General features: G+C 35.0%; 1 long non-coding RNA gene across 1 annotated transcript; it reads left to right on the forward strand.

Moving 5' to 3' along the window:
* On the forward strand, nucleotides 1-2,251 carry LOC120270835. Its single transcript, XR_005539688.1, has 3 exons — nucleotides 1-103; nucleotides 1,428-1,489; nucleotides 1,628-2,251. It is a non-coding gene; the product is annotated as an uncharacterized LOC120270835 (long non-coding RNA).
* The last annotated feature ends 10,127 nt before the right edge of the window (nucleotides 2,252-12,378 follow it).

A 12,378-nucleotide genomic window follows, 5' to 3' on the forward strand; every position in this document is an offset into this window, starting at 1 on the left:
CTCTTCTCCTTGCTCTTCTCCTTTTCCTTTGGAGCTTGCTTCTCTTTGGCTGAAGGCAAGAGCTTGGGCTTGGAGGAGATTCCTTTCACTGGCTAGATTAAAGGTAGGAAGCTGGTTTTGTGTTTTAGTTGGATCTGGTAAGGCTTAATGCCTTGACCTTGGTTGCTTGTTCATTCTCCTTGGTTTGAGAACTTTGATCTCTGTGTGATGTAGCATGCTACCTTTCTCATGCTTTGATTATGATGATCTTGAACCTATGTTTGTATATGTATTCAGTTGGATAACATTAGCCTCATGTGTTTGTTTTCTGAAGATTCATATATTTGCATATTCATATATATATACCCAAAGGCCAAAGCATGCATGCATGATTTAAATTGAGTAGATTTTTATATATGTTCATGCATATTCATATGGCTTTAATTTGAGATACAAGCTGTCATTAGAGCTTAAACCTTTTCTTTAATATTTGGTTTAATCATTATGTTAATACCTTGCCCCTATGTGTTTATATTAATGCTTGTAGAATTAAACCTGTAAGTTGCCTCTCAACCTTAATGGTTAGATATATATGTATATATATATATATATGGGTATTTATTTTTAAATACATATATTCATATGTTGCAAGCATGCATGGCAACCTGTAAACATGTTTATTTATTTATTTATTTTGTTAGTTTAGTTCACTTGTATTCATTTGTATATAAGTTCCATTATGCATATGAATATCCATATACATGTATGTAGTCATGCAAAGCATGCTAAATGGTTGGTTATAATCATATCCTTAGTTAATCTCTAACTATATTTATTGCTAGTAAGCATGAGATCTGGATTTATATCGCATACATCCTTGTAGACTTGGGATCTTGCAAGCATACTTTCATGAGCTAATTTATTTAGATTTTATAGATGTATTTATGCAACATGCACTTGATGATATCATTAATTAGACTTGAAGCTTGGTTTAGTCTTCAGTTATTGAATTCTATTAATCATTTGATGCTTAGTGGAAGGTTGGCTGAGACTTCATTAATTAGAGTTGACTTTTTAAATGCTTGTGTTATTTAAGGATATAGTTCTGTTTATGCCTATTCTATTGGTAGCAATTAAATGTTAAAAACATGGCATTCTCTTATCCTGCATGATAGTTATTTATATAAGTGTTGTGTTAAATTGTGATTGAAATGTCCAGATGATTATTTGGCCTAGATGCTCTGAGTTTTATTATCATGTTGTATTTGTTTAGTGAATCCTCATTGTTTAAACTGGGTGTCTAGATGCTTAATCTTTTATTTTAGTTGGTGATTTCAACTCAAGGTTGGGGTTTGATTTATTGTTAGTTTTTCCTCTGGGGCTTAGCTGTAGATTGGGCCCTGCCCAAGAATTTATTTCTGAGTGTAGTTTATTTTTTTTTGGGTTAGATTACTGTAGCGAGCTTTAGTTCGCAAGACTTGGTGAACCCGACTCTGTTGCTTGGAGCCAGGTAGGCTCTCGCACCCGAATTTTTTTCATATTTCTGATAATTATTATGTATTTAAGTTATTTCATTATTTTTTTTGGTAATTTTAGTAATTATTTATTTACTTACTTGTCATTTATTTATTTATTTATTTAAATCCAGTATTTCCTCTGTCTGTAATTCGTATTTCCGCGTTTTTGGTACATCTCCATTTCCTGGCTCGCCCAGCTAGGAGGAGTAAGTCCTAGCCATGTGCACATGTTTCTGTAGTAGCGCTACCTCTCGACTGCGGTCGAAGATCCGGCTTCGGTTGTTGATATTCTGTTCTGTTCTGTTCTGTTCCGACTTCACAGTCGATGATCCAGCCTCACGTTGTTGATTTCTGTTATTAGCCAGGGTGATGTACATGACTGAATCTGCGTGTTTTCCATATTTTTGGATTATTTCTGTATTCTGTGTGTTTTTTGTATTCTGTATGAAGTATGATATAGTATTCTGCAATATCTGCTTTATCTGTTGTTTCTGCGACCCTACTGGGCCCTTGTGGCTCATACACTCTGTGAACTCTGTTCTCGCAGGAGAAGATCAAGTCTAGGATCGGGGGGTGTCTGGGAGTGTATTTTCCGCTGTTATCAGTATCTCTGTAGTACACTTTTCTGTGAGTGTAAGGCTTGTATTCTGACCGTATTTATGTTTTGTAAACTGTTGGGTTCGTCTTTGTGTTCTGTAGGGCTGCTAAAGCCCGTACTTGTAATATTTCAGTTTCTAGTATCCTATTTGTGCTTCTGTATTACTGTTTATATTCTGCTTGTTAGGGTTGACTCTAACCAAGTCAAATCTGAGGCCTGGCACCCAGTGGGACCCAGTCCCAGTGGATGCGGCCGATCTGTCTGCAGGACCGGCTGTGGGGCTAGGGCGTGACATTACTTGCAAACAGTTCCATGGAAAAAAAGAAATTTGAAATTTGGTTATGGTATAGACGCCTGGGACATGTTTCATTTGGTTACTTAAAAAGGTTGTTTCCTAGTTTGTTTCTGGAAATTGATATTTGGAACTTTAAGTGTGATGTTTGTGAACTTTCAAAAAGTCATCGGACTACTTTCCCACTGTCCTTGAATAAAAATCTAGTTCCTTTCATGATAGTACATTATGATGTTTGGGGACCATCTATAGTTCCCACTATTAGAGGAGCACACTGGTTTGTTACATTTATTGATAATTGTAGTAGAATGACATGGATTTGTTTAATGAAGTCAAAAGATGAAGTAAACCCTTTATTTCAAAAATTTCACAAGATGGTGATGTGACAATTTCACACACAAATTCAAGTTCTACACACCCGATAATGGAGGTGAGTACATGAGCACAAAAATTCAACATTTTCTAGAATCACAAGGAATTGTCCATCAAACCACATGTGTTGGCACACCCCAACAAAATGTAGTTGTTGAGCGGAAAAATAGACATTTGCTTATTGGGGAGAAGCGCTTACATCCGCAGCATATGTAATTAATCGAACACCTTCTAGCTCTCTTGAATTCAAAAACCCTTTCCAGGTTTTAAATAAAACAATCAAGTCACCGAATGTGCCCAATTTACCCCCACATGTATTTGGTTGTGTAGCCTTTGTCCATCTGCAATGACAAGACAAATTATCTCCTCAGGCATTACGTTGTGTATTTGTAGGGTATGCCTTAAATAAAAAGGGTACCGATGTTATCATCCTCCAAGCAAGAAGTTATACATCACCATGGATGTTGTCTTCCATGAAGACATCATGTATTATCCATCAAAGTCTGAATTTCAGGGGGAGTACAATGAAGAGGAAATTCACACTCTTACATATTCTCCACTCCAAGGAGATCAATTCTCTATTGAGGTCACCAACCTTCAAGATACTGAAACATGTGAAGATGCCTCTGAGAAACAAAACATTCAAGAAATTGACACAAATACATCAACAATAGAGCATGAGACTCTTGAAGAAACACATGAAGAAATACCTAATCAATCGTTTGCAGAGGATGTGCCTATCATAAATCCAAGTCCAATTAAAAGAATACTTCCCCAACGACAAACTAGAGGTATCCCTAAACCGACATATGAACCTAGCCTCTCTAGTAGAGTTAGATATCCTATGAGTCATTTTGTTTCTAACCATCGCTTGTCAGAATCAAATCAGTCATTTGTAAATCAATTATCTATTGTATCTATTCCTAACAATGTACAGAAAGCTCTAAATAATTCAAAGTGGAAGGCTGCTATGAATGAAGAAATGAGATCTAGTCAAAAAAAAATCAAACATGGGAAATAGTTGATCTTCCATCAGGAAAGAAGCCAGTGGGTTGTCGGTGGATCAATACTGTAAAGTACAAGGTAGATGGCTCCATTGAAAGATACAAAGCAAGACTCGTAGCTAAAGGTTTCACCTAAACCTCTGGGATAGATTATACAGATACATTCGCACCGGTATCAAAAATCAATATTGTTCGTATTTTGCTATCTTTAGCAGCAAACTTGGATTGGCCAGTGCAACAGTTTGATGTAAAAAATGCATTTCTCCATGGAGACCTAATTGAAGAAATTTACATGGATCTACCTCCAGGATGTAGTGGACCAGAACGACTCAATCAAAAGGTATGCAAATTGAAAAAAATCATTGTATGGGTTGAAACAATCTCCAAGAGCATGGTTTGGAAGATTTACTATGGCTATGAAGTTTTTTGGCTACAACCAAAGCAATTCAGATAATACCTTATTCATTAATAGAAGACAAGATAAAGTTACTGCTCTTATTATGTATGTGGATGACATGATAGTTACAGGCAATGATGAGGGAGAAAGGGAAGTCCTTCAGAAGTATTTGTCAACAGAGTTTGAGATGAAGGATTTGGGGCCTTTAAAATATTTTCTTGGACTTGAGGTTTCTCGGTCCAAAGAAGGTATCTTCTTATCCCAAAGGAAATATACCTTAGATTTATTGCAAGAAACTGGAATGGTAACTTGCCACTAGAAGAAGGATGGAACCGTTGTATTAGCACAAGCCAAGTTTCAGTAGATAAAGGAAAATATCAAAGGCTCATTGGAAGATTGATGTACCTATCTCACACTAGACAAGATCTTGTTTATGCATTGAGTCTTGTAAGTCAATTCATGCATAATCCTGGAGAACAACATATGAAAGTTGTTATGCGAATCTTAAGATATCTGAAGTCGAGCCCTGGCAAAGGAATTTTATTCTCAAAAAATAAAAATGCAATAATATAGCAGTTTATACTGATGCTGATTGGGCTGGATCAATTAATGATAGATGCTCTACTTCAGGCTATTTTACCTTTGTGGGAGAAAATCTTATCACATGGACAAGCAAGAAGCAACATGTTGTCGTCCGTTCAAGTGTTGAAGCAGAATATCGAGGCATGGCTCTTGGATGTGAAGGATTATGGGCAAGCTTTATATTAAGAGATTTGGGCTATCCACCACAACAACCAATAAAATTGTATTGTGATAACAAAGCTGCACGAGATTGTGGGATCGAAAATACGCGTCTGGCATCATGAAGAAGACACCAGATGATACATCGAAGCACAAATATCATATTTGTTTTGTGTGGGTTCTTTCATTCCTAATAGGGGCAAGCCTCTATTATTAATTACCCCAGATAGTATCTTGGGAACCTCCGATTAAGGGCAAAAATACAAGTAAAAGCGAAAAGATTTGCGAATTTATTATATAAACCTATTTATTACATCACTTATATATATATATATATATATTTATTTATATTTTTTATCACTGCCGCCGCCTGTGCCTTATCACTGCATTGCCTGCCTGATAGCCATCTTAAAATAAATATATCACATAACAATTTTTGTTGCCGTCTTGACATGAATAAGTCACCATTGCATGTGTCTTATCATCGCGTTGCAATATATATCTCATTGCTGCCTTGATATATATATATATATATATATATCATTTTTATCTTCCATATATTTTCTAAAATATTTGCCATTCCCTTGAATTGAACTTTCTTGTTATTTCTTCGGATCGAGTAATTTTGTCGTCGCTCTAAAATGAATGTCAGATGTTGGTATGAGGCAACGCCCTAATACCAAAAAGGATAACAGCATGTCATCGATATTTGATATATGTCCAAAGCCTCTTTTTTTTATATTGTTGCACATCCCATAATCTTCTTCGTAGTTCGTATCATTGTAGTCACCATCTTTTTCTTGTTTTATCAGCATCACCACCACTCTTTTCATTAAGCATTTCGAACTAATCATTGGAATCCTTACTCAGGTTTAGAAACATTTCATATATATGTATATATTAAATATTGCCTCAAGGACAATGAAGCCAAACTCACCACCGTTGTTAACCATTCAATTAAGCCTCTTGCTTGAACTCATGAGATGTTCTGATCATGTACGGTTTTTTTTTTATACAAAACAACCATGCATGCTATTGCATATTACCCATTCTTTTGAATTTTTTTTTATTGTTAATGCATATATGCTTCTCATTTCCTTTTCTTTTTTTCTTTTTTTTTAAATGATGGTTCTATGCATATTTCTCATTTTTTTTATATTTTTTTTTTGTTTTTATTATTTTTATGTATGTTATTCGTTCCAGGTGCATTTTTCATTATTTTTTTACTTTATATATATATATATATATATTTTGCAAGTGTCTCTCTCATGGTGGGCCATTCACCATTGAATTTATGACAAACAAATTAATGATCCCCCACTTATTGAGTTTTGCAGGTTCTACTTAAAAAGAGTAGCCATTACGTACTTCCCATGCAATATTTATATTTTATTTATTATACTTTTTTTTTTTCATCGTGAATTTGCATTCATGCCCTTTTTTAGAACCATCACCAACTTCTTTATCAAGCAAGAAAACTCACCAAAAAAAAAAACATCATATCACACTCCTGACAATATTCGCAACAATAGATGAGGGGGAAATTATAGTATTCTGTAGAGTATGAAAGTTGCAAACTTAGGATCCCGCATGTATGGTATCATGCAAGATAGAGAAAAAGGTGAAGTTCTTTTGGAGACGAAGCACGCATCAGAGAACGCCTATGCATATGTCTAATCGAACTCCGATTAAAACTTCTTGTAGAAATTTACTTTGTTACCTCCATTGCTTCCTCTCGAGCATTCTATTGATGACAACGTAAGCAGCGCCATTTCCGAGGATTGGATCCTCACATGAATCTTCAGAGAATTTGCAAGTGATGATACGACCTCTGCGGCCACTAATCCCGGATGATATCCGACCCTGTATGTCTCCTCCAAACAGGGAGTTCGAACATCTCTTACATGCATCACATGGGGTAACGAAGGCATACTTCTCCGCTCATTTCTTTTGCAGTCTAGCCTTCAAGTATTGGGCATCCATCGCCAGGAAACACTTTGGTAATCATCGTTCTAGACCTACACCCATTCGAGCTCGAGAGAATATCTCATTTTACTGAACGATGCAGTCCCGCATGTAAACAACGAGAGAGAAGGAGAGAATAACGATAAGCTTTGATCGACGATCCGACATGGTTTTCTTCTCAAAGTTCTCATGCCCGAGTCGCCCATATTAATATAACACAGTGCATCAAGAATATGGTGGCAAATGCCCGTAGTTCCAATCAAACAGCTCATGTGGTCTACTTATCGACTATACTATTATCACGCCCACCCTCAAAGCCGGGCTCCTCGACAGATCGGTCACGATCCAATCTGGGCCGGGCCCTCACGGGTGCAAGGCCTCAGATTTGACCTGGTCAGAGTCAACCCTAACAAGAAGAACAGGAAATAATATAAAATGGTACAGAAATACAACACAGACTAACAGATATGAGAATCCAAGGTATAAATACAGGTTATAAAAAAATTTACAAGAAAACGATAACCCTAATGGATCCATCCTAGCACTGGCTGATCAACAAGGTCTTAAGCACAACCTAAGAGTCGAGGCACCGAAAAGATAGAAGAAGAGAGGTCGAGTAACCTCGGTTACTCGATGAGTGGGAGCAAAAACATGAGAAAACTCAAAATACCAAAGTAGATACTGAAATTGGTTATCGAAAACAATCCCAAACATAATACTTTCCATACGTAATGGCAAATTAGCGTAATAATAGCTGAACGGAAATACGGAGAATGCTCGTAATCACGTAGATACTCGTAAATGCCGAAAAATACGCAAAATGTATATGTACATCTCCCCGACTAATAACGAAATCAACAACACGAGGTCGGATCTTCGATCGTGAAGCTCGAATGAGCGTAATGCAGTAATATCAACACCGTAGTCGGGATCTTCGATCAGCAATGGGGTAGCGCTACTACAAAAAACATGTGCACATGGCTAGGACTTACTCCTCCTAGTTGGGCGAGCCAGAAATGGAGATGTACTAAAACCGCAGAGATACAAAACACAGACAAAGGAAATACCGAATAATTAATGCAAAAACAAAATAAACAAATAAATAATTATACACCAAAAACACAGAGTTCGAGTTCAGAAATTGCAAATTCAGAAGTTCAAATAAACGCAGAAATACTAATAAATTCCAAGTTTTCAATCCGGGGCAAATAACTAAATAAAGAGAGTAGGTTATATAAAAGTAAGCAAAATGATATAATAAATCAGCCACACAAAAACATCATAGTCAAAAATACGTAGTATTCATGAATTTCCCGTGACACTCACACGTAATGTAAAATACGTAACTTCGTAATCCCACATTAGGGAAAAATAACTCAAGAAACAAAAAAATTATGCACAAAAATTTACCAAATGAATAAATCATCAAATAAAAACCAATCACCCCTGGAATTACACTCTTAAGGTCTCGCCATAATATCACTTCTAACCTGCTCCATTTCACAACACATAACTCCAAGATCATACTAACAATTGCAAAGATATTTTGCCGAATGAAACTCGGGACCATACTGAACATTTTCCTTGTCAAATGCTTCCCAAAGTTTTGTCCCCAGAAGTGAGAAAAAATCAAGCTAAACCTTAAGATTCCCTCGTAGTACATCATCTTGCACAAGTCTTTAATAAATCAAAACTTCTAATCTATAAATCCAATCCGCACCCTTTGGTTTTCCCCATCATTTCGATTTTTATCAATAATGTATCTTATCATAATTGTTCATCTAAAGCAAGTTATCATTTCAAAGGCATAAACCTAGTTTTCCCTTCCAATATTAAAACAACCCTTGAACATCAACCAACATAAGCTATATAAAAGCAATTACCCCAATTTTGAATTAACATTAGGTCAAGGTCACCTCTAATATCCAAGATGCAATAACACCCAAGCAACTCACCAACTTTTTCAATTCTTTACCGCCATAATTGTCATGTCATCTCACCCTAAAAATGTCATCAATCCTAGCTTCATACCACCCCATTCCTCTAGATTAAAAAGCAACTCACATTATTATTTTCATTCTTGAACATTCATGCTTTTAGTTCTCATCACATAAGTTTTTTTATCAAAATCTTACATTCTATTATGAGCATACATCTCCCCCTTTCTCTAACTCCTTCAGTATCATCCCGACATATCATCAAAGCATTTCCAATCTCTTCCATTCCCAAGCAAAATAATTACATAAACATAACTCCCTCACATAAACAAATTTCCCTTGCCAACATACATATACTTATAATCTATAATGTAAAAATGTCCATCTTCTCATAATTCTTACATTCTAGTATTTTTAACACAAACCATGATATGTATAAAAAAACACATTCCTTACCTCTTGATTCCTAACCAAATTCCACAAGATATACATATTATCACCCACACATGAGATCAATCAAATGCATTTAAGAATTTCAACTCATCTTTAGTAACAAACAAGGGATCCACATTTATTATTCCTTCATATGAAGGAGTGCTCATACAAACTAACAACTAAGTCCATCAATACCATTGAAGCCATTACAAAATTAAATCACACAATTCTCACAATTATGTCCCCAAATATTTGTATTCAACACTAGGAGGCAATTAGTCAAACACCTTATGTGCATCACCCAAATTCCATTCCATGGACTCTAGCATAACTCAAAATATGATTTCTTTACACACTAATCTACACTTGCGTAATTCACCATAAATATAACTCCCAAGGCCTTACATTGTCATGGACCCAATTAACAACAAGTATGATATTGTAGCAAACAAATGCCAAGTTTCCAATCAACATCATGCCAAAACAACACCCAAACATGTAAATAATTTACAAGAACCAAAATAAATCAAGAATGATTCGGTTAGCCCACTCACCTTGCCATCTTCTCTTCTCATCCTCTCTACTTCCATTAATCTAGGGAAAATAAGAGAGAAAACAAAAAGAACACAAACCCTAAGTTTATACTAAGGTTATCAACAAGAACACAAAATGAAACTTAATGGAAACAAGAATTACTTACCTATCTTTAACCATTAAAAGCAAGAAGAGGAGAAGGACATGGCTAGGGTTTCCAACAAGCATGAATGGGAAATGGAAGAGAGGGGCTGAAATTTTTAGAAGGGAAGAAAAGTATTTTCGGGCTGCTACAGTAACCGTGCTACAGTGTTGGCTTTATAAAGTTGCTACAGTAACCGGCTGGGTTATAACAACTATAGCACGAGTAATCCGATCCAGACTGGTTCCGGCCTCATCGAGCAGACGCCATGGCGAATTCAAGCTTTGAATTCGAGGGCTTTTTGATAGCGAAAAGTAGAGAGAGAGAGTGAGAGAAAGAGAGAGGAGTGAGAATACATGCATCTACATGCATGCATGTTTTTATATTCTTCTTATCATCATTTTTTTTATTCTTTTTCAAATCTTCTCTACTTTGTTTTTTGGCCGCCACCCCCCTTGTCCATCGTCTTCTTCTCTGAGGCTTTTAGTTTTTTTTCCTCTATGTCCTCTCCTTCTTTTTTCAGTTGGTGGAGATTATGGTGACGGCGATAATGGCCGGCAGTGATGGCAACAGCAGCGATGAGCAACACCGATGAGCAGCAGCAATAGTGATGAACGGCAACAGCGGGCAATAGTAACATGAAGCTTTAGTCATGGTTGGCGGCATTATTTCAGCCCCTCAACCACAACGGCAACCTCCTAGACAGGCTGTGACGGCGAGCAGCGGCGAACAAGTAATGGCGATGAGCGGCGACAGCAGCAATGATAACGGGAAGCTTCAGTCATGGTTGGCGGCATTATTTCAGCCATTCAACCATGACGGCGACTCCTTTGGCAGGCAACAGCGGCAACAGACCGGCGGGCGATCTCCTTTTATATATATATATATTATACGAATAAGCAAGAAAGAGAAGAGAACCTTTTTTTAATCCTTCTCCCTCTATAATTTTTTTCTCGCTAAATTTTTTTTTAAAACTCTCCCCTCCTTCTTCTTCCTTTTAAAACCCTCTCATCCTTATCATAATCTCTTAAATCTCCACGCAAGATCACAACGAGCAGATCAGATTTAAATTTAAATTTAAATTTAATAATATTTTTTATATTTTATATTTTTTAATTAATTTTTTTAATTTAATTTATTTTAATTAATTAATTAATTATTATTATTTATTTTATTTTATTTTATTTTTTATTTTATTTTATTATTTTTTTATTTATTTTTATTTATTATTTATTTATATTTTTTATTATTATTATCTTTTTTTCCTTTTTTTATTTTTATAGTATTATCTCTTTTTTTTATATTTACATTTTTTTTTATTTCAAAATTCAATTTTTTTTTTTATTCATTTTTTTTTAGTTGGTCCTTTTTTTCGCCAATAACTGAATAGATAGGATTTAATTTATCATTATTATTATATTTTTTTCGTCATATGTTTATTTATATATATAATTTTTTTATATGTTTATAGATATATATATTCTTAATTTCAAATTTCAAATTTTTCTTTTTTTAATTCGCGCCATCCTACCCCGTATCATAACCTCCTAACTAAATTAGACGAAAATGATAAGATTCAATTAAATTTTAATTAATTTTAATATATTTTTTTAAAAAATTATTTTTTTTTAATATATATTTTTTTATTAACTTAATTTATTTATTATTAATTTATTTATTTTATTTTATTAAATAAAAATCTAATCTGCCTCGAGATATGTGTTTGGGCGCTTAGGAATTTGCATTTTCTCAAATCACCTCGAGATCCGTTCTCATGCCTCATAAAATTTAGGATTGCCTCGAGATGTGTGTTTTGGCTATCCTAAGATTTGAGATTGCCTCGAGATATGTTCTCAAGGGTAATTTTGTAATTTTTTCATTTTTGCCTCGAGATATGTTCTCAAGGGCAATTTTGTAATTTTTTTCATTTTGTATTTATGCCTCGGAATTTGCATCCTAGTCCAAGACAATCAAATAATCAATTAAGATTAAGATTAGGACATTTAAATTTTAATTTTAAATATATCTACGATTAGGATATATTAGAATTTAAATTGGAATTTGGTTTCCATTAGGACATCGAATTTTATTAGGACATGCGTTATATTATTTATATATAAACAGAGATATTGCTCATAACCCTGTTCAACATGATCGAACAAAACATGTTGAGGTAGGTAGGTTCTTCATGCATCAAGCAGAAGCTTCACGACAAAAATGTTGAAATGCCTAACATTCGGTCAGACGATCAACTGGCAGATATCTTAACAAAAGCTGTCTCTAGTCGTGTATTTACAAAATTCTTAGACAAGCTGGGCATGCAGGATATCTATGCACCAACTTGAGGGGGAGTGTTGAGAATATCAAAATAGCAACACCCAATGAAAGAAGTCAAAGATAAGATCCGTAATCCATGGATCTATGTTTTTTCTTGGAAATTGTAACATTTGTCACTCTTTAAATAT

This window comes from Dioscorea cayenensis, chromosome 10, assembly GCF_009730915.1.
Source record: "Dioscorea cayenensis subsp. rotundata cultivar TDr96_F1 chromosome 10, TDr96_F1_v2_PseudoChromosome.rev07_lg8_w22 25.fasta, whole genome shotgun sequence".
NCBI lineage: Eukaryota > Viridiplantae > Streptophyta > Magnoliopsida > Dioscoreales > Dioscoreaceae > Dioscorea > Dioscorea cayenensis.